The 27,552-nt window shown below is 37.7% G+C and overlaps 1 long non-coding RNA gene across 1 annotated transcript; it reads right to left on the reverse strand.

The window, feature by feature from the left end:
* Window positions 1–248: 248 nt before the first annotated feature.
* On the reverse strand, window positions 249–27,552 carry LOC144320418 (uncharacterized). The gene is made up of 4 exons (XR_013385963.1): window positions 27,418–27,552; window positions 9,546–9,641; window positions 8,584–8,666; window positions 249–467 (listed from the first exon to the last, which is right to left on the reverse strand). It is a non-coding gene; the product is annotated as an uncharacterized LOC144320418 (long non-coding RNA).

The following is a 27,552-nucleotide window of genomic DNA, read 5'->3' on the forward strand; positions in this document are numbered from 1 at the left end:
ATAGATGAATGTGCCTTTCTTTCTTTTAAATTTCCCCAGAGAAACTTCCTTCTCATTCTGAATTTTATAAGATAGAAAAATCATCTACAAATGCACTGGAAATATTGAAAATAATTTCACTGAGGTCTGATGGTAGATGGCAGCGACTGGGTCCCATGGCTTGTTCCTGACCTAAACTGGATTTAATTCTAGAACCCAGGTGGGGTACAAAGTGACCTTCTTTTCATTATCCATGTTTTTACTGTGATTTTACAGTGGTTTCAGTGAAGAACAGACTGAAAGAAATCTGTAGGGGCTTATCATCAAAGTCGGATATAGAAACATAGATATAAGCCACCTAGCAAGAAGCTAATTGTCTAGAGAAGAGGGAGTCCCAGAGCTGCTGCTTTTGTGTTTCTTGCTTCCTCTGCCACTCTTATAAGATCATTACCTTCAATATTTTTCAGATCAGTCTTCTCAGGAGTGGTCTGGAAAAACCAAAAAGCATAGAGAACAAACTTTGGTAGAAGAAATATAAGCGCACTTGGAGACCAGAGGTGGGGTAACTTTACCATGATCATGGCAAAGAAGCATCACATGATATTCAAGGTACCACTCAATTCTCCCATCCACATCAGCATGTACTGTGGCCCTGGATTCCCATCAGAGCCCCCATGCTATGATGCCTGGAGATTGAGGAGACCCTCTACAGCCACCTCAGATACAGCCTATAGGTTGTCAGATTGAGACCCCTGCAACTCATGAAGATATTTACATGCAATAGCCAGCACTGCAGAAGCAAGGAGGACCTACCTATTCTATGGTTAGATCCTGCTCCGAAGTAGGGTGAGGGATTAATAACTCCCTGGTCCTCCCTTAAACCCCGATTCTCACATAGCAAGCTATTATCAAACCCATAATGTATTTAAGAGAGTTCCCAGGGCAGATTAAAGAAAATCCATCATGTACTGTTAGGAGGAGACATTCTAAAAAATTTTCACCAGAGGAGAGAACAAGTACATAGTAAGCAAAGCCAACAGAACATCTGGAGACAGAGATGGCAGGGCTTAAATATTGGGTTAATAGTGACAGTCTTAGATGGGATTATTCTGCAGATAGCAACAGAAAATCCACTGTAGGAATATCTACTGTTTACTGAAGAAAACATTGAGCCAGGCAGGTTTGGGTTAGCATCTTCACAATGCAAGGATAGAGTCAGCCTTTGCGATTCTCTTGATCTTCCCCTGATGGTCACAGAATAGTTGCCATAACTCCAGGCATCATGACTTCACAAAGCCATTCCCAAAGGCAGCTAGCAGAAATCTTTTATTAATTATACCGTAACTAACATTTCTTGAGCTTTTACAATATATCAGAGGTTACCCTAAATACTTCGTATGTGTTTACTCATTTAAGTCTACAGCAGATAAGAAAAACCAAAGCCCAGGGAGTATAATTAACTTTATCAGGGATTCACAGACAAGAACTGGAAGAGCTGGGACTCAACCTCTGGCATTTTGGCTCTAGAGCCCTGGCAGTACCAAACCACCTCTCAACTAGGGAAGAAGAGATTGCCCAGGAGCCCCACAGTGGACTTTGCCTTAGCTTTATAGTTTAAACCTGAGCTACATGACCACCCTGGCTGTAAGGGAGCAGGAAATGCAAGTATCTGCCTATTTCAACCTAGAGAAACATGGAGATTGCGAAGGTCAGTTGAGTGGCTAACAACAGTATCTGCCACAATTACAAGAGAAACAATGGCCCTTGTCATAAGGGAAAGGTTCTGGTGCACTAAGAGCTTAGGTGAAAGTCCAGGGTCACAGGGCTTTTTGGCTTATTGCCACTGGGGGAAAAAAAAACAAGCTTCCACCCAAAAACAGACAGGAATAGCGAAAATGCCAGCAGCCCAACAGTCTTATCTCTCAGCCACTCACTGGAGTGTCTGTGCAGAAGCAGTTCGTAATAAATTATTCATCCTGATTTAATGGGGGAGGAAATCAAATGCAACAGGTGTGGTTCTTCCTGCTTGTTGAATGGCTTTAAAACAAGCTTTCAGATACTGGTTGCCTCCGGGAAAGTAGAAGGAGGACAAATCAGCTATATTTTAAGCTAATTACCAAAATGCTACAATACCTGTCAAATGGGGACATTGTGTTCTAGTATCAGTGGTCACAGACTAGAACTCTGGAAAGGAAGGAGGAGTATTACATAAGCAATTTGCTTTACATATATACTGAAAAACCTCTCCGATGTCAGACATGGTCACATTCCAAATGTTACTGTAGCTACTTGTAAACTTGGGTAGAATCTCACTTTAATAAGCTTGAAGAGACTTCCAAATTGCTACATTAGATCCAAATCTCATTAAATTTGAAGCCTATTGCTATAATATACTAAAATATACTGTATTGTTTCCTGGGTTTAAAATTCACTTGTATAAAGCAAATGTTAGGTGCACGATTTATTTGCAAACGGCACATGTGGAAGGGAGGGAGGAGAGGGTGCCAAAGGATGTGTCTGCCTTGTGCCAACCCAAAACGATGCTACATCCTTCTGCAATGACTGTATTTGAATGCAACACAATATCTTAATGAAATATGACATGTTTTTCAAATGTTACGTGGAACTGTTTTGCAATTTTATAAATTGCACGGTTTTTTGGTTTTGCCCCAATTTTTCTGTCTCTTTTTTGGTCAGGAACTCATTGGATTAGTACCAACAGCTAAGGAATGCTATAAAATGAACAGGGTTTTGAATTGTCATTATCTACTCAGAAAATAAGGCTTCATTAAAGATAGTCTATAACTGGAAGATGCTTAGAGCTCGAAAACAAACCTACCCAGATCTGCTGCTTTCTCTCCCTGGCGCTGGAGAGAGCCATGGCTTCTACTGTCCCTAATCTCTTTGAGCCTCAGCTTTCTTATCTGCAAAATAGGGAACTGCACTTCTGTGATCCCTTTTGAAGTTGTGAGGCTCTAAAATTCTATGATTCTACATATCCTGGATCAGGACTTAACAGAATCCCCAAATTTGATAAATATCACTAAGTCACAACCGGCACGCTTTTCTTATGCCATTAATATTTAACAAATCAGAGAAAATGCTATATGAGAAGGAAATATCTTTATCCAAAAAATGAATGATTAAAAGGATAAATATTTCTCAATGCTTTGTCTGAGATTTTTTTCCTCCACATCATTTCTACACTGATGATGTTAATATGTAAAACTCCTTCAAGGCATGGAAATAGCCTTGTTCACTTGGATGTTAAAATGGCATTTTCCCTACATTATGCTTTATGAATGGAAGGTTAATGAAATTGTGCATGTTTCAGTTTTCCCTCTGCAGGTTATTTTGTAACAGGGATGAGACTGTTCTGCCTTTAATTTGGTGTTTTATTAAATTAAATGTATTTCAAAGGAAAGGCCATTTTATTCCACTATTCTGCCTTATATTCACAAGCAAGAGGGCATGCTAACTGCTTCTCTTGTTGATTCTTTTAGAAGTCTCTTATTTCTGGTGAATGTGATATAAGCCCATACTTTATGCACAAAAGAAAAGCTATGAACTTTGTTTAAATCAAAAATCTTTAAACTAAGGCAAGAGCTTCCTTTTGGATTCCATGGTTTGCTCTCATCTCATCTAAAAACAAAACAAAACAAAACAAAACAAAACACTTCAAATGTATCGACAGTTAACTCAATGCTTTTCAGCTAGGGGGATTAACATATTCCTTAACTAAGTGGTTCTCAGTTGGAGGTTATTGGCATTGGATGGAACAATATTCAGTTTGCATGACTGACCCATGCATTGCAAGGTATTTGGCACTCCTAGCTCCTACCCATTAAATGCCAGAGCACCCTCTGATCTTTGGGACGCTCATAGCAGCCCCCACATACATTTCCAGATGCCAACTTCTCTGAGAGTCCAAAGTGGAGGTATCCCTCTGCAAAAAGGGGGTCTAGTAACAAGAAATTAGCTTTCAAAATCCCAAGGAGAGTCTGTGTTCACATGTGTCCTAACGTGGCTTTATCATGTCTTCAGTTAACATACCTTGGCGAATTCATTACTTCCTTGGTGACAACACGACAACACTTATATTAAGAGAAAAAGCATAAGAAAGGACCACTTTTGGGACGCCTGGGTGGCTCAGCAGTTGAGCTGCTGCCTTTGGCTCTGGGTGTGATCCCGGAGACCGGATAGGATGGAGTCTTGCATCAGGCTCCCCGCAGGGAGCCTGCTTCTCCTCCCTCTCTCTGTGTGTCTCTCACGAATAAATAAATACAATCTTAAACAAAAAAAAAGAAAAGAAAAGAAAAGAAAAAAAAAGGACCACTTTTAAGGATCACATGACTTATAAAAAATAATACACTTTCCCTAGATTTTAAATAAGAATGGAAGTTTTCATTATGTAACTGTATAGAAAACATAGATTTATTTCTCTTTTGTACTACACAGAATAGACAGTGTCATCCACCATAAAATAACCCTTGAAAAGTAAAGATCCTGCATAATAGGAAACACACACAAGAGAATGAGTAGATTTTGTTTTCATGCTCCAGATTCCTCTGTGGTGTCAGGGTTTTGAATTCCAATAAAACTCAACAAATGGGCATTGAGTGCTAAATGAGACAGATGTCCTCTTGGGCTCTGGAATGTAAAAGATGAGTAAGACACGTTCTCTGCTTTTGAGGCTCACAGCTGTGCCTGGGAGACTAACTCTTGGATAACCAGAATGTAAAATAGTAAACATCACCACAGAGGTATGTTTACATGCTAAGGGGATCAGGTAAATGGATAGGTGGTTTCACCCAGGCATAGAAGGGTGTGGGGAGTGGGTGGGAGAGAAACAGAGACTAGAGGATCCAGAAAAAACACCTCAGAGAGAAGGTATCAAGTGAGTTAGACCTTGAAGGATAGATGGGTATTTGCTAGGTGGTAATGGGGTTGGGAATGAAATTCCTAGGAGAGAACAGCATGTACATGGTCCAAAAATGTGAAAGAGAACAGAAAAAAAATCCAGTGTGGTAGATTGCTGGTGGAAGGGTGGTAGAGGGGAGAATAGAAGATAAGTTCTAAGTGGCAGTGTCTAGAGGGTCTGGTATGCCAGGTGAAGAAGTTGGAGCTTTCTTACAGGTAGAAAGGAATCAATTTAGGTATTTAAGCAGGAAAGTAGAATAATCAGATTTATATGGGAACAAGAACCCTGATGACAATGCGGAAGATGGGTAAATGTAGACAGACTTCAACCCGGAATACTAGTTAAGTGAATTCACCTTAAAACTTCACTTTTAAACACTCATTCATAAGATTTGGGAAGCCAAATTAATCCATAGCAAATTAAAGGCAGGTAATATGTTGAGGATTTTCACAGTGAAAAAAATTTTAATTTTAATTCTAATTAATATACAGTGTTCTATTCATTTCAGGGAAACAGTGTAATGGTTCAAGAATTCTATACAGGGATCCCTGAATGGCGCAGCGGTTTGGCGCCTGCCTTTGGCCCAGGGCGCGATCCTGGAGACCCGGTATCGAATCCCACGTTGGGCTCCCGGTGCATGGAGCCTGCTTCTCCCTCTGCCTATGTCTCTGCCTCTCTCTTTCTGTGTGACTATCATAAATAAATAAAAATTTTAAAAAAAGAATTCTGTACATTAATCAGTGCTCATCACAATAAGAGTACTCTCTTAATCCCTTTTATCTATTTCACTCATCCTCTTGCCCACCTCCCCTCTGGCCACCACTCATTTGTTCTCTGTATTTATTATTTTCTTTATTTAAGATTTTTTATTTATTTATTCATAGAGAGAGAGGGAGAGGCAGAGACACAGGCAGAGGGAGAAGCAGGCACCACACAGAGAGCCTAACGTGGGACTCGATCCAGGGTCTCCAGGATCACGCCCTAGACTGCAGGAGGCGCTAGACCGCTGCGCCACCGGGGGTGCCCTGTTCTCTGCATTTAAAAGTCTGTTTTATCATTTGTCTCTTTCTTTCTTTGTTTATTCTTTTTTTGTTATTTCTTAAATTCCACAGATGAGTGAAATCATATGGTATTTGTCCTTCTCTATCTGATTTACTTCACTTATCCTTATACCCTCTAGGTCCACCAGGTTATTGCAAATGGCAAGATCTCATTCTTTTTTATGGCTGATTAATAATCCATTGTGTATATATACACCACTTCTTTTTTATCCATTCATCGATGGATGGACACTTGCGCTGCTTCCATATTCTGGCTATTGTAAATAATGCTACAATAAACATAACGGCGCATATATATTTTCAAATTAGTGTCTTCATTTTCTTTGGGTTAAATACCCAGTAGTGCTATAGCTGGGTTGTATTTTTAACTTTTTGAGGAAATTCCATACTGTTTTCCAGAGTGGCTGCACTTGTTTGCTTTCCCACCAATAGTACAAGAGGGTTCCCCTTTCTCCACATCCTTGCCAACACCTGTTGTTTCTTGTGTTGTTGCTTTTAGCCATTCTGACAAGTGTGAAGTGATAGCTCACTGTAGCTTTGATTTGTATTTCGCTGATAAGTGATGATGAGCATCTTTTCATGTGTCTGTTGGTCATCTGTATGTCTTCTTTGGAGAAATGTCTATTCATGTCTTGTGCCCATTTTTAAATTGGATTATTTGGTTTTTGGATGTTGAGTTGTATAAGTTCTTGATATATTTTGGATACTAATCCTTTATCAGATATGTCATCTGCAAATACCTTCTGCCATTGCATAGGTTGCCTTTTTGTTTTATTGATGATTTTCTTAATTATGGAAAAGCTTTTTATTTTGATGTAGTCCCAATAGTTTAACTATACTATTGTTTCCCTTGCCAGGGAGAAATATCTAGAAAATGTTTCTATGGCTGATGTCAAAGAAATTACTGTTCACCACTACAAATTTTAATGATTTTCCCTACTCCTAATATTCTGAGTGTCAGCTCCAACTACTTTTTTTTTTTTTCCTAAACAAGGAAACATGAAACAAACAAACAAAAGACTTTTAAATACAGAGAACAAACTGGTGGTTGCCAGAGGGGACATGGCTGAGAAGATGAGTGAAATAGTTAAAGGGGATTAAGATCCAAATTCATTGGGCACCAGAACGGTTTTCATGACAGTTGTACCACTGTGGTAGAGATGGCTAGTTGCTCCCCTCGACTTATGCTCCACATTCCATAGAACGTAGTTGTTGCTGATACATCACTACCTAGCTGGTCACTATGTTTCCCAAGCTCCTTGCTTCTAGGGGAAGCCATGGGACCAATTTTTTTTTAAGATTTTATTTATTTATTTGAGAGAGAGAACACAAGCTGGGGTAGGGAATGCAGAGGGAGGGAGAAACAGACTTCTCACTGAGCAGGGAGCCCGACTCGTGGCTCAACCCTGGGACTCCAGTATCATCTGAGCTGAAGGCAGATACTGAATCGACTGAGCCACCTAGGCACCCCCATGGGACCAATTTTTGCCAGTGGAATATGAGCTTTGGTTTTCTGTGAGCTGAGTGCCCTCTCCATAATTTCCTCTTCTGCCAGCTGAATGCAGATGACAGGGACAAGGCTTCAGGGAGCAACAGAGCTACAATGTGGAAAAGCTAATGTCCCTGAGTCATAACATGGAAGAAAATTAGGGAAGAGGAACACCTTCATTATATTATTACATGAGTGAAAATAAACTGAGATGCTTAGATCTTTGTTTCCACAGTCTAATACAGCTGTGCTGCCTTTCTTTCTTGCCTTGGATTTAAAGAGCAGAACAAGAAAGCTTAAAGCTTGAACCTCTCACACCCTGGTAGGTTACCCAATGTTGTTAAAAGATTGTGGTAACTATCTCAATTTCACTCATTTCCCACACCAACTGTAGCTCCCTTGTTTTATTTAGCATAACAGAATAACCAGAAGGTGTTGTAAACACAGAGTATGTTTGTAAACACATTGTTCTCATGCCTTCTCAAAATTCTTGAAAATTCAGGAGGAAAAAAAACAGCAGAGCTTTGAGCTTTGTAGCACCTCTCATCTGTTAGCACTCTCCATTCTAATCCAACTTATGTTTAGATTTTACTTCCTATTTTATGCCTCCACCTGCTAAATCACAGCCACCTTTGGTGTGAAACCCAGCACCTGTTTAATGGGCTTGTGAGAGAGGACACAGCTGTTTTCAGTAGTAAGCAAAAGCATAATACACCTGGGAAAAGACAGAAAGCCTGTAAAGGACAGAAGCTGAGAATTTGAAGAGTTGCCTATACTACGACCTACTTGTGGACTACGTCACTGATGTGGGCAACTGGGATCCATCCCAAAGAGCCACTAAAGGGAGACATATAGAATGCACCTGGAGTCATCTGCCCAAAGGATAGAAGGATATTTATCCAAGAGTAACCCTGTGGGTTGGTAAGACCCCTATTGGTCAAGTGTTGCCCTGTGGTTTGGTAAGACCCCTATTGGTCAAGAGTTGCCCTATGGGTTGGTAAGACCCCTATACTTCCAGGTTTCACATTCATAAGGGCCAATTCTAAGAGGTATACCATGCTCAGGTGTCAAAGAAGCCCCATTAAAGGGAGGCGAGAATAAAAGAAAGGGCTCCAACAGTATCTGATACAGACCTCAATGCTAGGAAATGCAGGTGGGACTTGAATCCAAACCTTCTGGTACCATTTCACTGCCCACATGCCACAGCTCATTTGGCCTGGGGGAGAGAATACAGGCCTGAGAGTTGGAACACTTGCCTCTAGTTCTATAATTGCTGCTACTGGCTACTTGACCTAGGCAAACCATTTAATATCTGGACTTCAATTTCCTTCTTTCTAACATAGGGATACCAGACTAATTCATTATTTCCCAACATATGTCCAATGGTAATGTTGCAGAATGTTAATTAACAGGTATAGCTGGGAAGAAAAGGTTTTCTGTCCAGATAAGATTGGTAAATGGAACTAATGAAGTTATAGTTCTGGACGGTTATAGAATCTGTCCAGATTCCTCCACTAATGGATATCTCAGAGTCTTTATAATATATATTACACAAGTTCCTTTATTTGAGAAATATCTCACAGAAGTAGGTTGTTTTTTGTTCTCATATTTATTGAGCACTTACTGTTTGCCAGGAATCGTGCCAAGAATTTATCATGTTTTTAAAAAAATTCATTTATTTTTTAAAAACAGTATTCATAAAAACAAAAAACAAAAACAAAACAATATTCATTGAGCTCTTGCTATGTGTATCACATTGTTCCTGGCACTAGATGTACCTCCACAAATAAGACAAAGTCTTGATTTTTACCTGGAGGTAAGACAGAGAGCAGAAAGGCAATAAACACATGCATGAACAAAAAAAATAGCATGTATCATTTCATCTTATTCTCACAACCACAAGTGAGACAGGAACTTTTAAAATTATGCCCACCTCATAAATAGTAAAACTGAGGATTTGAGAGGGTAACATTTAAAATCATAGAGGTAGAAATAACAGAACTAGGACCATATCTGAATTGAAGTCTGCTTGACTTAAAGGTAGACATCAGATGCACGGCAATGAAATCATCAGTATTCTGGGTCTCTTACATACCTTGTCATTGATCCATGTTCAGCTCATGCCCATAACCAGTATGGTCTCAAAAACTCTGCTCTATTGTCTCCTCCCTCATCTTGAAGGTCAGTGCCCCTGCAAAACACCAGTTTGAGAACCAACACACCAGATAGTCTGGAGGAAGGATCTTCCATGCCTAATGAGACAAGTGACAGCAAAAGATTTTGCTCAAATAACGGCTGAGATTCGGAACTCAAATGATTGAGAAGTGACAGTATTGCAGAGTATGGCATAAAATATAAGGAATTATGCCTTTCAACAATTCTGAATAGACTTACATTATTCTCTTCTTACCATAATAATTAAATGTTTTCTCTACGAAAAGTAAATGATGTTGTGGAAGTTCTTGCAACTTTAATAATCTAAGGAGTGACTTGTCAATGATAAGCTGATTTAAAAAGCATATACTTTATCTTGACAACTTGCTTTGAAGAAAATAAAAAATCCAGGGCCTGATTTTAATTATCCTTTGGTCTATGATATCACTATCAGAAATAATAAAGTAGGGAAAGGAGGATTATACTTTCTGTATACGGCCTATTGAAATGCTCAGAATGGTTGAATATTAGAAATAAGAAATATCCTTTGAAGGTATAAACTATTTGTATGTAGATGACACTTTCTTAAGTACTTTGTTATTTTTACCATTGAAAGACTCCTCTTAAAACTTCATCTAGATCTAATCTGATTTTAAAACTTCCCAGTCAAAAGGAATTTGAGAGTTATAGTTCACATAAAATCTCCATAGTATATGGAAACATCTCACACACACACACAATATTATCTTATCTTTATATAACAAAGTAGTTGGGTTTGAAAAATGGAAAAAACAAAAACAAAACAGATCTGTTTTGGTAAATTTTCACAGTAAAAGGTCACAAACCATTAAAACAATACAAAGTAATCTTAAAAGATGGGACCCTGATCATCTGAGGCCTTTAGAACCACATTTCCACTAGTGTTGGGATCTAGGGGAAAAAAATATAAGGAAATTGTAACAGAATGGATCCTTTTACTTTCACTGATTTACATTCAGTGGGGTCATTCTCTTTAGGTGTGCACTATGGAAAGGAAGGGGAAGGGAAAAGGAGCAAGGGAGTCAATGTGTTGACCATTCACCATAGCCCATGTGTTGTTGTTTTTAACACATTATTTTATTTAATAGGGCTAAGGCAGGAACCATGTATCTTTAATTTCTGACTGAGATGCAAGTAAAGGTGACTTGAAATGTGTGGGAAACTGTGGTGGGGTACTATTAAAAGCCCTAACACTTATAGACTCATCATTAGCCCCGAAGGCAAGCTAGAGAAACTAGCTCTCTCCTTCTCCACAAGAAAATATGGTCATCTGTGAGCAACCTCTTTTGAATAACCAAGGCTTCATCCAATGTGGAGTAATTTTACAATATTCAAGTAGGTGATCAAGGGAAATGCATCCTCTGATCTAAACAGGTCATAACAGGGGAACCCTGGGTGGCGCAGCGGTTTGGCGCCTGCCTTTGGCCCAGGGCGCGATCCTGGAGACCCAGGATCAAATCCCACATCGGGCTCCCGGTGCATGGAGCCTGCTTCTCCCTCTGCCTGTGTCTCTGCCTCTCTCTCTCTCTCTGTATGACTATCATAAATAAAAAAAAAAAAAAACTATTAAAAAAAAAAAAAAAAAATAAACAGGTCATAACAGAAAACTAATTGCAGATGATTGCAAAAAGAAAAGGACAGGGTGTATGGATAGTGTGATAGAAAACACATTATGAAGCCAAGGCCATCTCATTAGGTCTTTGAAATTATTGATTCAGGATTCCTGGGCCCTGGTTAAGAGGAAGTAAATGTTAAGCTATAATTCTCATTGTACACAAGGAGGAGGCCATTTGCTAGCCATACAAGAATACTTTGGATACTCATGTAAAGTTGTAAAGAAGGGAAAAAAAAACCTTGCAAAAGAAACTTTCGCCTGTCCTAGTAGAATAAAATCAGAACTGTTAACGGCTTTCTAACAATTACTGGAATAGTAAAGGTCTGGTGTTTTGTTGTACGGTAAACTTAGTGCAACAACACGCCCTACACTTTGATCATTTTGATACTTACACTTTGATCATTTTGATCCTTTCTACCTTGTTGTCACCAAGTTTAGACACCACCTCTCCCCACTCCACCCCACCTGGGGTCAAAAACCTACCTCTAGTCTGAGATAGCCTACTTTTTCATGAAGAATCACAAATAGAACATCTCTTACTCTGCAAGCCTATAAAAGTGGTCATTAAAAGGAACTACCCATAATAGGTACAGGTGGCTAATTTTTCCTTTTATTAATCTATCAAATATATATTGAGGAATTCTCATGTCTTTACCAGAATTATTCTTGTCTTCTCTGTAGTGCTTTCAGTTTAATGTTAAGTGGTGAATGAAGTCAAAGCAAACCACAGTATCATAGTTAATGGGGCAGATACAAAGTCTAGGAGCACAGAGAATAGATGCTTAAGAAGACCTTGGGAAGGCAGTGAAAGTTTCCCCAAGTTGCCAAGCAATAATAACTATGAAGAGATTTGAGTAAAAATTTTTCTTTATGTACATTGTTCTCTTGATGTCCAAACATACAAAGCTCCTTTTGGAAATCTACTATACTTCTTTTCCCTGAATACTGCCAACTCTTGTGGTGGGTTGAATGACTCTGGCCCTGAGGACATATTGGTGGCTTATTACGGAATGAATGTTTGTGTCTCCTCAAAATTCATATATTGCAGTCACTCTCCACATTTTGATGGTATTAGGAGATAGGGCTTTGGAAGGTTATTTGGTTTAGAAGAGGTCATAAGAATAGAGCCCACATAAATGGGCTGAGTGTTCTTATAAGAGTTATGAGAGATTATTTCTTCTTTCTCTTCTGTGCCATGTGAGGATACCACAAGAAATCAGCAGTCTGCAATGCAGAAGAGAGCTTTCAACAGAACCTGACCGTGTTGGCTCCTAGATAATTATAGACTTGTAGCTTCCAGAACTATGAGAAATAAGTTTCTGTTTTTTTATCAGCTACCCAGTCTGTGGTATTTTGTTTTAGCAGCCTGATCTGACTAAGACACAACCTCTTGCTTACCTTCCCTTAGTCTTACAGGTCACATTGGTTACATGCTGTCTGAATCCTTTTCCAGGCTTGTTACAAAGGCAGTGCTGGGCACAGATCCAGCCGAAGAGCTTGGCCTTCATTATTTTCTTAACCAAAGCACAATGTCAGCTTTGTCTCTTTTATTATGCTGATAGCCAGCACTAATCAAATTTAACATTTTTGTCCTTCTATTCATTTTCTATAGCTATCATTCCTTCGTTACTTCATTACCTACTTCCTCAGAAGAAATAGTTTTTATTCAAGGAGGCAGGGGTGGCGGTGGAGAAGAAGCTGATTGCAAAAGATTTATCCAAGCAGAAATTCACATAAAATCAGTTAATATCAATTCAACAAAAACTTGAGTGTCTATTACGTGCTGAGTAGAGGCAATTTAAATTTGGGTGTACACACTGACATATATGCAAATGAATGGATGCAAAACAACCTACAGATTTAATGCAATCCCTATTAAAATGCCAACAGCAATTTTCACAGAACTAGAACAATCCTAAAATTGGTATGGAATCACAAAAGACCCTGAATAGCAAAAGCAATCTTGAAAAAGAAAAAACTGGAGGTATCACAATTCTAGACTTCAAGTTATATTACAAAGCTATAGCAATCAAAATAGTATGGTACTAGTACAAAAATAGACATGTAGATCAATGGAATAGAATAGAAAACACAGAAATAAACCCACAATTATATGGTCAATTAATCTTTGACAAAAGAGGGAAGAATATACAATGGGAAAAAGTCTCTTCAATGATGTTGGGAAAATTGGACTGGAACATGCAAAAGAATGAAACTGGACCACTTTCTTACACTACATACAAAAATAAACTCAAAATGGATTATAGACATGAATATGAGACCTGAAACCATAAAAATCGTAGAAGAGAACACAGACAATAATATTTCTTACATCATCCATAGCAACTTTTTTCTAGATGTGTCTCCTGAAGCAAGGGAAACAAAAGCAAAAACAAACTATTAGGACTGCATCAAAATAAAAAGCTTCTGCACAGTGAAGGAAACAATCAAACTAAGATATTACTTACTGAACGGGATAAGATATTTGCAAATGTTATATCCAATAATGAGTTAGTATTCAAAATATATAAAAACTAATACAGTTCAACGCTAAAAAAAACCCCAATAATCCAATTAAAATAGGCAGATGACATGAACAGATATTTTTCTCAAGAAGACATACAGATGGACAACAGACGCATGAAAAGATACTCAACATTACTCATCATCAGGGAAATAAAAATCAAAATCACGATGAGATATCATATCACACCTGTGAGAATGGCTAAAATCAACAATACAAGAAGCAGTAGGTGTTGGCAAGGATGTGGAGAGAAGGCAACCATTGTACACTGTTGATGGGAGAGCAAAGAAGTGCAGCCAGTCTGGAAAACAGTATAGAGTTTCCTAAGAAAGTTAAAAATAGAACTACTCTACAATCCAGCAATTGCACTACTAGGCATTCACCCAAAAAATATGAAAATACTAATTCAAAGCGATATATGCACCCCTGTGTTTATTGCAGCATTATTTACGGTCACTAAATTCTGGAAGCAGCCCGTGTCTCCCGAAAGATGAATGGATAAAGAAGTTGTGGTATATATATCCAATAGATTATTATTCAGCCATTAAAAAGAGTGAAACTTTGTTATTTGCAACAACATGGATGGAGCTAGAGAGTATAATGCTAAGCAAAATAAGTCAGAGTAAAAAACAAATATGATTTCACTTATATGTGGAATTTAAGAAACAAAACAAATGAGCAAAGGAAAAAATAGAAGAGACAAATTAAGAAATAGACTCTATTTATTTAAAGAGAGAGTGTGTGTGCACACATGAGCGGGGTTGGGGGCTAGGGGCAGAGGAAGAGAGAATCTTAAGCAGGCTCCACGCCCAGCACAGAGCCCCATGTGGGGCTCAATCTCATGACCCTGAGACCATGACCTAAGCTGAAATCAAACGCCAGGGGCTTAACCAACTTAGCCACCCAGGCACCGCCAGACTCTTGACTATGGAGAACAAATTCATGGTTAGCAGAAGAGAGGTGGGTGGGGAGGATGGGTGAAATAGGTGAAGAGGATTAAGAGTACACTTATCATGATGAGCACTGAGAAATATAGAGTATTGTTGAACCCCTGAGACTAATATAACATTGTATGTTATATTGTACATCTGAGACTAATGTAACGCAGTATGTTAATTATACTGGAATCAAAATTTTAAGTTAAAAATAAAGAAAGACATAAGTAAATGAATGGAGGGTCGGATGGATGGATATGGATGGAAGAACAGTCGAACAGATAAGGCAGATACCTCTGCCTTCTAGAATCTCACCAATAGGAAAACACTTCACACCCCTAGTCAGATCTATGCCATAACTACAGTTGCCATGTTGTCTAAACCAGGACTGCCAAGTACTGGCATGTGTATGTGAATAAACTGACAGAATATTTGAAACTGAGATTGCCAGAGAACTAGGACTGAAATTCACTTTATCTATAACACAAAATAATGAAAGAACAAATTAATTTTGCCCAAGCAAAGAGAGATGTCTACACAAAGGAAGGGATATGTAGGTTGTCTGTAAAGTGTCAATAGGATTATTCCATCAAGCAACCAAGAAGGACAAAGCTCTGGGACAGAAAGAGCACTGTGAGCAAGGGCACAGAGCTGGGTAAGCCCATTATAGTGGTGCTGGAGGGTTAGGATTTGGCCCTGAGGCGCCAGGAGATGAAGCTCAGGAGACGGATTGAGTGGGACAGAGAGGGAGTTTTTGCTCCATAGAAAACGAGGAGCCATAGATGAAAAGTCATTTTAAACCTGACATGGGAAGCAGGGCAAGGGAGTCTGACAACACATTTTAAGCTCCAAAAGGCCAATAGCCATGTCTTCTGGTTCACCTCAGTTCCACAAATAAACATTAGAGCTTGAAAGAAGATTAGAAGTGATCTAGTGTCTAGTTCAACATCCCTCAGTCCAAATGAGAAAAATTAATGACCTAAAAGACTCACATAACTACTCAAATGACTCATGTACTAGTTAATGATAAAAGCAAATTCCTGCTTTGCCATTTACTATTTCTGGTTTTAGGCAAATTACTTAACCTTTCCAACTCTTAGTTTCCTCATTCATAAAATGGAAGATTGTTACTATGGTTCAGTGATAGTATACGTAAAATGTTTAGTAACATGCCTGATATGCAGGAAGAACTCAATATTAACAAAAATTATGATTAACAACAAAAATAATAATGACATTACTTCAAAATTCCCTCATTTTGTCTAATGCTCTTTTATATATGCTAGTAGTGTCCAATCCTGGTTGATCATCAGAATCACTCAGGGTGTTTTAGACAGTATAAATTTCCTGGCCTACCCCAAATCTACTGAATGTGAATCTTGAGGTAGTGAGAGAATCTGAACTTTGAAAAGCTTCCCAGATGTTCCTGACAACAAGAGCTAGGATTAAAAACAACTGGCTGTATTTACTTCTTTTCAAAGTTTATTTTCTTAGTCTTTGGATCAGAACATGGAATTTCCTACCATGTTTCAGTCCTTTAACTGTAGTATAGGAGCTGGGGTTGGAGGAAGGGTATTGCACATAACCCTGGGATCCCAGGAGCTAAGAAACACACATCTGTGCTCAAAAGAAAGGAGAGATTGGACGGCAAGACTGGAGATGGAATATTCATTACTGGCGGAAATGATTAATTATGCCCATTTTGCACATACATTTGCATGCCTCTTAATATAACATATGCAAATACATCTTTAATAGCATGACTTGTTTGCCAATGTTGAATGCTAACTGTAAATAATTTCTATTTTTTATAGTATTTAGGAAACTTCAATATGGCACTTGCTGGCAGACAGTTGCTGTCTCCTGGATTTAGCAACATATTAAGTAATCATTTCAGAAACATTTTTCACTTACTACTAACAAAAGATGTCTAGACAATGATTTGTAGTTGTCTATGGAAATAGAGGATAGGTAAAGCAGGAATAATTTAAATTTATGGAAAATTGAAAAAATATGACCTATAGTTTCCATTTTTTTCTTAATAAGCATTTGCTAGTACAGAGCAAAACAAGCCATTAAAGGTTTTACCCCTTCTTTTAGGATCCTAGTGACTTTTTCTGATGATGTCACCAATAGCTAAGAAAATATGGGCAATAAGGGAGAGAAAATAGCTATGTGCCCTGGCAGTCAGCACCTGGGAATATTGATCACTGAATACCCCCCTGTTAACATCCCCCTCTCCCTGCCCTCCTCTTCCTCACCCTCAGCACTCAGTCCATTGTTTTCAGTCTGTAGGAGAATCAGAAACACTTGTTTGACCTGCAGATTCCTGGGGCCTCACTTCTAGAGCTTCTACCTAGACAGCATATCTCAGGGTGAGTCTAGAGTAGGTCTAGGACTTTACATTAAGATCAGTACCCTCTTTCCCCAATCAACCCTGGGATTTTGATATAGACAGTCCTCAAGACACATTTTGAAAAACACTGCCCTGGGTCATCTAGAGTATTAGTGTGGCTCCTGATCCAGTGGCACCACCATCACCTGGGAATTTATCAGAAATGCACAATCTCAGAACCCTTCTAGCCTACTCAGTAAGAATCTGAATTTTAACAAGACTCCCTGGTGATTCATAGGCACATTCAAGTTTGAAAAGCACTGGTCTAAAGGAGGCATCTTCTTACCTCTTTGCACGTGTGAACCTATTTGTTTCCCCACAGCATTTCTCTCCTAAATTACCTGGGATTCTTGAGTTCTCAAGGTAGGTCCCCAGATGAGTCAGAAACTCTGGAGAGTAGGCCCAGCAGTGTGTATTCTAACAAGCTCTTTAGTCCAGGTAATTCTAATACATACTAGAGTTTGAGAACCACCAGCATAGTTAAAGTTACTGGCCTGAATTTAAAAATGAAGCTCACTGGAATATTCAGCATCTTCTGTTGTATATAACAACATGTCATATGATATAAAGCAAATCACACAGACTCTTGCCTCATACTGTCAATCCTCCAGAATTAGTCAATCCCATAATATCTCCTGACTCCTACTTACCAGTGAAGAGGATGCTATGACAAATACAAGTGTCAGAGGTGATCTTCTCTTATAGTAATGAATGAAATGCCAGGATCTAAGAAGAACATAGGTAGCAGTGCTGTATAATGGTATCAGAGGATAAGTGACTCAGACAGTTGAGTTTCAAATGAAAAATGACTTTCTGATCCAAAAACCTTAGAGGTTACAAATTAGCATTCTCTACTTTCTAGCAACTGACCCAACTGGAACAGCCTGATTGAAAATATCAAGGTTGAATGATGCTCAAAAGAGAGCCCCTGAACATGAACTGGGGTGCAGTGTAGTGGAAAGGTCAGGGAATTTATGACTGGGACACTGAGCAAGTCAATTTAAGTTGAATGCATCCACCTTTGTTTCACTCTTGTTTGGCCTTTGCAAAAGAATGTTAAACTTAATACTTAACCTAATACCAACTAGCTCTAACTCAGAAGTTTTTGTTTCCCTCTCGCCCCTCTCTCCATGTCTTCTGTCTCAAGCTCTATCTCCCAGTCTCTGGTGTCTTCCTTTATCTCTTCATCATACTCTATGTCCTCTGCCTCTGAGTCTCCCTAACTTCCCATTCCAATCTCTTTAATGAAAAGATTCAGCACACCTCCCAAGGGATGGGGGAGGAGGAGTGGATTGCAATATGGACAAAAGCAGAGAGGCTGCCAATAAGGTTTTTGTTGGTAATGTTGATTACTTTTTCTGCTGTTGGAGACTTGCATGTTATCCTGCTATCTCTGCTACCTTTTTTTTTTCTTTTAATTTGTGAGTGTTTGCCATAGATCATTATCATGATAGTTCTTGATGGGGCTGGAGTACTAGTTTATCAAAATGTCAGAATAAAGACCAAAAGTCAAGCAAATTTGCTGCCATAAGAAGAGGCTGTAAATTTGCTGTCAGTTAAGAAATCCTTTCAAATTCAAAGTACAAGCCTAGCTGAAAGCATTTTTTAATAATTGTGACTGAATAAGTGTGAGGTTAGCCCAGTGTGTGTGCACTTTGATCTTGTGCCTTGTTAAATTTCTCAGTTTTAATAATTGGGGCCATTATTTATGCTCTGATTTCAGGAGCTATGCTATCATGGAATGCCTAAAATATAAAATCAGTTTCATTTTCTTAATTTCAATTGTTGAAACGCACACTATCCCCCTTTTATTCTTTTTGAATGTTAATAATGATGTACCCTGGAATAACTTCTTCAAGTCTTAATTATAGTTTGGTTGAAATACTGAACCATTTTAACATTGAAAATATTTGGCAAATAAGCCTGATAAGAGAAATTTTGTAAAAGTTCTCATCGTGTCTTGGATTTAAGCACAAAGAGAAGGAGCATGTGGAGAAAGACCTTTATCTCCTTGGAATTTTATGTCTTTCTGCAATACACAAAACAATGGAGTCACAGCAGACCAAAAAAAGGAAGGAAGAAAGATTTCCTCAAATCTAATTATCAAAAAGCAATTCATCTTGCTTGAGTATTTCAATCAACACATCCCTGAAGCCACTTTCTCAATTCGCCTTCCTGTCTGATGTATGGATTTGTGTCTTTGTGTTATCATTTGGAGAAACCTCTTAGCATACTGTGGAAAAAAAATGCTGTTCTGCTAATTTTATGTTTTATTTCTTAATGACCTACTTCTCTGCAGCAGTTTTAGTGGAATGGCTTAAGCTCAGTCTGACTTTTTGAGAGTCCTTTACTCTGTGGCAGTGACTCAGCTGGGGTAGAGCCAAGATGTTTACATGACTGTGATGGGGGGGAGGGGTGGTTACATTGCCTCAGCTTTTGCCACTTTTGGAGAGAGCTTTCAAATTGTAGGTACTCAGAATAAGTGGCATCATTAGTGGGTGTAGAATGCCCTAGGATATGGGAGTGATTCGGAATTCTGGGATTCAGTGAAGAGAGTAAGATAGGGGCTCAGTTGTCTGAGGGAACTGGATTCAGTAGTAGAGCTAAACTGTGACCTTGGGTAAATCACTTGGCCTTAATTCTTACCTTTCAATAAGGTGAATACATGCATTTTCCCTTTATTGAAATACTGCAGTTATTAGGGCAGTACTGGCCAAGCACAAAGAAATCTTTTCACTCTAAGACAATTATTTTAGGTAATGTTTTGCTAAGGACTGCTTAACACAGGGAGCTTCAACCTAAGATTCTGTGCAAATTGAAAATGCCATAAAGGACATCAGCTCCTAACTGAAGGGGTCATTGACAGAATAATTATTTCATTTCCCTACAAAGGGAGATGAGCTGGGCTTTTTGTAAATTTGGTCTTTGAAACTAAAGTTGAAGTTGTATGCATAATTTAATCAGTCAGTATTTTGTAGCCTAGATCAAATGATCTTGCTTACATTAATATTTCCATCAAATGTGAATACTCTCAGTGAATCAGTGCAAAATGTAAATACTCAATTGAGTTTTTCCTATGTAGTCACTATGTTATGCATTGCTAGGTTTCCAGAACTTCGACCTTCAAAAGTTGATATTTTAGATAGTACTCTCCAATAGAACTTTCCATGGTGATGGAAATGCTCTATGTTGGTGCTAGCCAATACAGTTGACATTAGCCATGTATAGCAATTGAGCACTTGAGATGTGGCTAGTGTAACTGAGGAACCAAAACTTTAAATTTTATTTAATTTTAAGTAATTTAAATGTAAATAACCACATAAAGCTAATGATTTAGCTTTCTAAATCATTATTGGATAGCCATTTTAATCAAAGACAAAATAATGCTCATAAAACCATTAGTGCCCACCCATAAGGAGATATGTAAAGAAATGTCATTTTGGACAAAGGAGATCTTGAGCTGAACTTGGTAGGCTAGGGTAAGGCAGAAAGTGGGAGAGAAGAGCAGATATCCTGGACTGAGGGAGAAATAAACCAATGACATGAAGACAAGAAGAGCGTACTGCTTTATCTGAACGCTTAGGAGATTACCTTGATGGCTGCTGAAGATTCCTGCTAGAGCTGAAGGGAAAAAAGACTGGTGGTGAGGGAAGAAGGGAAGGGTGAAGGGAGAGCGCCTATCATGTACCAGGCACTTCACAGGTATAATATGACTTAATCTTCACAACCAACTGATGTATGGTTACTACTGTTACCCTTCTTTTATGTCCAAGAAACAGATTCAGTGAAGTTATGTAATTTCTCCCAAGGTTGTAACCTAGAAAATAATGAGCCAAACTTTAGAACTCAGGTAACTTTCCTCCAGATACCATGCACCTTAACCAACTCCACTGCAGTGTTTGAGAATGCAGATTCTGGTATCATTGTTCTTCTGTCTCTCTTAGCTTATAACTATAGGCATCTATAAATTGAGGAGAAGAAAAGTACAACATTTAAGATCATTATGCTAGGGTTGTGTAAGATATTGCATGTTGACCACCTAGCAGTGCCTGGCACATAATAAGGGCTCACTAGATCTTTGCCTAATCTTATATCAGAAACAGACTCAAAAGGCAGCAGAGTAGTTAGGAGTTGCTTGAGTAGGCATCAGGCAATAATAATTGCAGCTTCTTGAACTGAAGAGTGACATGTTGAAACTATTCTGTTACAAAGGACAAAGGACAGGGGTGCCTGGCTAGCCCAGTCTAAAGAGCATGCAACTCTTGATCTCGGAGTCATAAGTTCCAGCCCCATGTTAAGTGTAGAGATTACTTAAATAAATGAATATTTTTTAAAATAAAAAAAAAAGAGGGACAAAGGACAGAAGGGGAAAAAGGAAGGATGATTGGAATTAAGGAGGCCTCCACAAGTCAAATGTTCAACAGATGACAAAGTGTGACTTTATTTTTCCCCTAGACATAAAATTAATAAATATTCATTGGGGATAATTTTTAAATTTCAAAAGAGGACAAGGAAGAAAATTAAAATCTTCCACAATACCATATCTAAGAGATAATCACCATCAGTATTTTGATACATATCCATCCAGGTTTTTATGTTTTGTGTTTGTATGTGTTAATTCACATTTTAAATTTATCATATTTATCCACAGTAAAAGTCACACTTTTGGTATACTGTTCTATGAATTTTGGCTAACACACATTGTCATGTAATAAGCAGTAGAATTACAGTACAGAACAGTTCCATCACCCTAAAGATTTCCTTTTGCTGCCCTTACCCCTCTTAGCATCAACTGTAGCCCCTAATGACCACTGATCTGTTTTCTGTTCCTATAATTTTGTCTTTTCTCGAATGTCATATAGTGGAATTATACAGGATTTAGCCATTTGAGTCTGACTTCCTTCATAAGCATAAGGCATTTCAGATTTATTCATGCATGCATAAGTAGTTTGTTTCTTTTTATTGCTGAGTAATATTTCACTGTATAGATGTGCCACAGTATATTTCCATTCACCAGAAGGACATTTGAGTTGTCTCCAGCTTTTAGCAATTTGAAGAAAACCACTGGAAAATAAGTTTTCATTTCTCTTAGGTAAAACCTAGAAATGGATTTGCTGGATCATATGTTAAGTAAATGTTTATAAGAAAATGCCAAACTCTTTTTCAAAGTGGCTGTATCATATTTGCATGTCCACTAGCAAGTCTAAGGGTTCTAGTTGCTCCACATCCTGACAAGCACTCTGATCAGTATGATTAGGTTTTTCTAAGCCACTCTAATAGATATGTGGTGGTATCTAATGGTGGTTTAATTTTAATTTCCTTATACTAATGTTGAGTATCTTTAGATGTGTTTTTTTTACCTTCTAATAGAGAAAATGTTATTTCTCCTTCTCCAAATATATGCCTTTTATTTCTTTTTCTTGACTTATTGCATTGGCTAGGACCTTAAATATGATGTTGAATAGGAATGGTGAAAGCAGACATCCTTACCTTGTTGCTACTTAGGGAGAAAGTATTCATTCTTTCACTATTGGATATGTTAGTGGTAGGTGTTTTTGTAGATGTCCTTAATTAGCTGTAGGAATTTTCCTTCATTTTCTAACTTGCTACAAGTATCATGAATAGGTGTAGATTTTTTCCAAGTGCTTTTGTGTAAATGTTGAGAAGATTATATGATTTTTCTTCTTTAGTCTGTTGATATGGTGAATTACATTGATTTTTTAAAAATTTTATTTGTTTATTCATGAGAGTCACAGAGAAAGGCAGAGATGTAGGCAGAGGGAGGAGCAGGCTCCGTGCAGAGAGCCTAATGTGGGACTCGATACCAGGACTGTGGGATCACATCCTGAGCCAAAGGCAGACGGTCAACCACTAAGCAACCCAGGCATCCCTACCTTGATTGATTTTCTAATGTTGAACCAGCCTTGCATTCATTCCCAGTATATATCCCACTTTGCCATAGTATACTGTCTTTTACATATTTGTTGTATTTACTTGTGTGTATGTATATTTTAATTTACTTGTGTATGTATATTTTTAAAAACAAAACCAGAATGGTACCATATATGCTTGTTTGTAGTCTCTTTCTGAAAACTCCTATTTTCTTTAAATGTAGAAGAAAAACATGTTTGCAGAGTTCCTTCTGATTACTTCAATAGGTTAATTTTTTCCCTATTTTCTCTTAGTAGAGGAATAGATAGTTTTTATGTGTATTTCAGTGTCATTAAATTCAAAACCTGGAATAAGAAATTTCCAACTCACACAAACCAACTCTCAGCTGATAAACTTTGAAGAGATCCATTTACATCTTGAAAAAATATGAAGAGAAAACTAAGTTCTGAAGGCCATTACAAATGCTAAGAGCAAAGGGATGAATGTAGACCTTGAAATGCAGCCACTCATCAGGGATCTAGGGAGTCCAAAATATTTATCCTGTGATAGTTGCCTTAAAAAACCTGAATATACGACAGCTCTGGTATTTGTGAAGTAAGTTATTTTTCTCCCGTTAAACTACACTTGTGTAAATAGATATCGGTGTAGGTATACATATGCATATACACAGGCTTGAAGAGAGCATCAACAACTTTTTGATAAATTTTATTTGGAAGTGTTTTTTTTGTTTGTTTGTTTGAGGTCTTCCCTGGACAAGTAAGTAAGTTTTTAGATTTTTTTTTTTAAAATATATAAATGTGAATGTTTTCTACTCCAGAAAAAAATGCTTTCAAGAGTAATATGCTCTAGGAACCCACTTTAGGCTGATATTTAGAATTCCAAAAATCTGAGTTTTTTCCAAGTGTTATTTTAGAAAATACAATCTAGTTATTCTTCACATCCTTGTAAAGAAAATGGCATTGCTTTATTTTATATGTGAGACCAAGTTCAAGATAATGGTAAATCTTGCCAAAGGCCTCAAGGACACTAAGCATGAAATTTGGGAGGAGTTATTTTTGGGTTTTGTTTTGTTTTAGTGTCTCTCATTCCCAGTCTGGGTTAAGATGGGTCTGGGTCTCTCAAAGTGTTTGCATGAGAGGATGAACTTCAATGTTTGCATCGTTTCCCCTGTTTTACACTCTCCTCGCATAGACCACAGCTGAGACTTTTAGAGAAAAGGCGCTTTGGGCAAGTGCAAAGTGGTATTGTCATGTTGCTACTGGAGCTGTCTGTGAGAGCCAAGAAAATAGGACAGAATAAAAAGGAAGTAAAATAAGTCATAGTGAAACCTTCTCCCTCAGAGGAAGGAAAGCAAACATTGAAATATTGCTTTTTCCTGGCTGCTTATTAAAGGGGAAATTTGCCTACTGTGCTGGAAGAGTCTTTTATTCATCGTTCTGTTGATGCAGAGCATCCAAGTTGAGGTTTGTTTTTGTATGCATAACCCATTCTGTTTCTTAAGGTGAACTCTACTGACAGTAAGTATTGAACAGATCCAGCATTTCTCTGATTGCAGGAGATGTTGATTTGTTTTAATCATGCAATAATTTATACTAAACCAATTCCCCCGAAACAGTCTAATTTGAACATGTTTTGCTGCAAAGTCTATCCAAATTTCTGAAATATATGAAGTCATTGTTTATATGAGAGTGGAAGTCTTATTTTTAATATGAATCAGTTTGTTTGAAATAAGATGCTATTTGGATATTTTGTGGAACTGACATAATTTTGTTACTTTCAGAAATGTTTAGGTACAGCATATTATAAATTAATTAACTGATATGAAAACCTTGAATTTATAGGTATAGAATTGTAGTGTCACATTATGCAATTAAATACCCTGCATTCTATTTTCACAAGTATAAGGTCATTGGTCTAAATTGCAATTATATAATTTCTGTTATGATTGTTAGTGATTGGTATAATTTGACTAATTATTGCCTAAACAATGGAAGTTGGCTGGGACTCAAATTGCAACAAATGCTTTTTTATATGAGAAGAGCAAAGAAACTGAATGCTTTTCTTCTTTTGTCATTCATGACGATGGGCTGCAATTAATCATAAATATTGCACTGGGGGGGTGTAGAAAGCTTTCTTTATTTGCCGGGATCATCTTTCTTGAACAGGATAGAAGGAAACCCTCCAGAGAAAAATAAATGATCATGTTTAGAGAAACATCACATTGACTGACTAATTGGAAGGATAGTGGAAAAATCCCACAGGAAATAGTCTGGAGCCTGTGACTTTTATAGTCAATACTCTTCTTAGACAGAGCAAACATTCCTTTTAATGGCATAAAAATCCATTTAAATTGAAAGTACCATCTGCCCAACCTTCTTATCTGACCACAGGGTCATGAATAACCATTGTTAGATAAGGAAATAATAAAAATGTTTTGTAAAACACAGGATAAACTTGTGTCTAAACAATTACCTTGCAATTACAAATTTGGACACACTGCCTTTTGAAAAGGCACTTGTACTTCAGGCAACTAAATACTACATAATTTATTAAAACTGTCTTAGCCTTTCCAACTTTTTCCAGTAATTTCTTCGTCTGTTTTGACCACAAGCTTCGAATAAATTGGTGATAAGAGAACTTGGTTATTGTCATTCCAAAGGCATGGAAATCTGTGTGATTGCAGATAACATAGAACCCCACAATTTAAAATAGAAAGGTTAGGGAAGAAAATAGTATGTACTATTCAGCTGCACACCCTGTTAGAGATTGCACAGGTTCTTAGTATTCCCAGCATCACTACTGGGGCTGAGGAACCCACTGGCCCCTAGAGGTGAGCAGGATAATATAAGGATCCACTGATGAGATGCTTCTGGGACATCCCAGGCTTAGAGTTGTCAACAAGTTTCTATTGCAGAACTCCTCTAGGCAGTGAGGTTTTCCCAATCAAAGTGACAGGAGTGAGAATTCAATCTCTCTTATGGCCACTTCCCACAAATTCTAGTAGAGTCATACTGTCTTCCCCAGTGCCTTGCAAGGAGACTTGTTATTTGGAGTGTGTTCAAAGAGGCCATAATTGCATGTCCCTAAATGTATCCTCAATGGCAGAGAAATTCTTATTGAAAGAATAAGAGGGCAAGTGTTCCATGCTAGTATCACATTCCCAAATTAATAGTACAATTTCTGAAAAATTGAATGAAATAGATTCCCTTTAGTACCATACAATGTAGCCTAAATAAAAATGTAAATTCCTCATTTAAACCTCATTTGAACTTTTACACTGCTTACCTTAGAGATTGTCTCATTACCTTAGCAACTAAGGACAGGTAGGCAGAAACAAGCTAACCATTGTAGAGCTGGACTTTGTAGAAACAAAAGAGGCCTTTTGGGAGGTGGTATATAATACTGTTTAATTTTTTTGTGTATTTTTTTTTATTGGAGTTCGATTTTATCATATTGTTTAAATATGTCAGATCTGGAACCCTACTGCATAGGTTAAATTCTTATCCTGCAATGAAACCTTAAGGAACTTGCTTAACTTCTTTGGACCTCAGTTTCCTCATTTGTAAAATGGCATATATAATCATACCCATCTCAGAGGATTATTATGAAGACTAACCAAGATCATTCATGTCAAATTCTTGATAAATTTTAGCTACCACTGGGTATTTATCTACTTTAGTATTCATTTTTCTGGCTTTTCAGACACCAGGATTATTCAGCATTATTATTAGTTGAAACTGTTATTGAGAATTATCTAATTTACCCAAATTCTGAATGCCTAAACAATTCTAGAAAAAGCCATTTACTCTTTAGACACAAAATAGACACATTTCCAATAAAGACCTATCTATTTTTCTCTCAACATTGACAGAATATTCTCACACCATAATTATACCCAAAGTTATTTAAGTGGACCCAGAGCCTCTAAGAAATTAGGTAAATGCAAACTTTGCAGGCCATCTAGCACTCTGATGATTTCTGGAGGTCATGATTATAGACGTCCCTGGCATACTAGGAACATACATACTCATTTGTCTTGGTAGAGAGAGCTTTGTAGTGCCACAGTCTCCTTTCAGGCTCACAGACTATTTTCTTCATTTTAGAAGATGTAGTAAAATGTGAAGGGAGAAGATATTTGAGTACATAGCACTAGTATATAGCCTAGTACTCACCTGGCCTTTGTTGGGTTGTCAGTGGTTTGGTTCTGGGGCTCATATTTTGAGTTATGTGTGGATTAGAGATTATTGCCTGGCATTTTTTAAAGCCAGGATGGAAAAAGTTACTTTGTTTTTTTTTTTAGGTCATAACATTTATGAATGTTATTGAAGATTAGTATGGAATATAAAAAAAATTGTTTTCCTTAGAATTCTTGACCTAAAAAAGTAACCTTTTCATTTTAACTTCTGAGCTTACCTTGCAATACAAGTAAATAGACTGTAGCAATATTATTCTCCTTAGCTGCAGCAGAAAACATTTTATCTTTCTTGGATGCTGTAAAATCATAAACTGGAGAAGTCAAAGTCAATTTATGAACACTCCAAGATCTTG

This window comes from Canis aureus, chromosome 9 (genome assembly GCF_053574225.1).
Source record: "Canis aureus isolate CA01 chromosome 9, VMU_Caureus_v.1.0, whole genome shotgun sequence".
Taxonomy (NCBI): domain Eukaryota; kingdom Metazoa; phylum Chordata; class Mammalia; order Carnivora; family Canidae; genus Canis; species Canis aureus.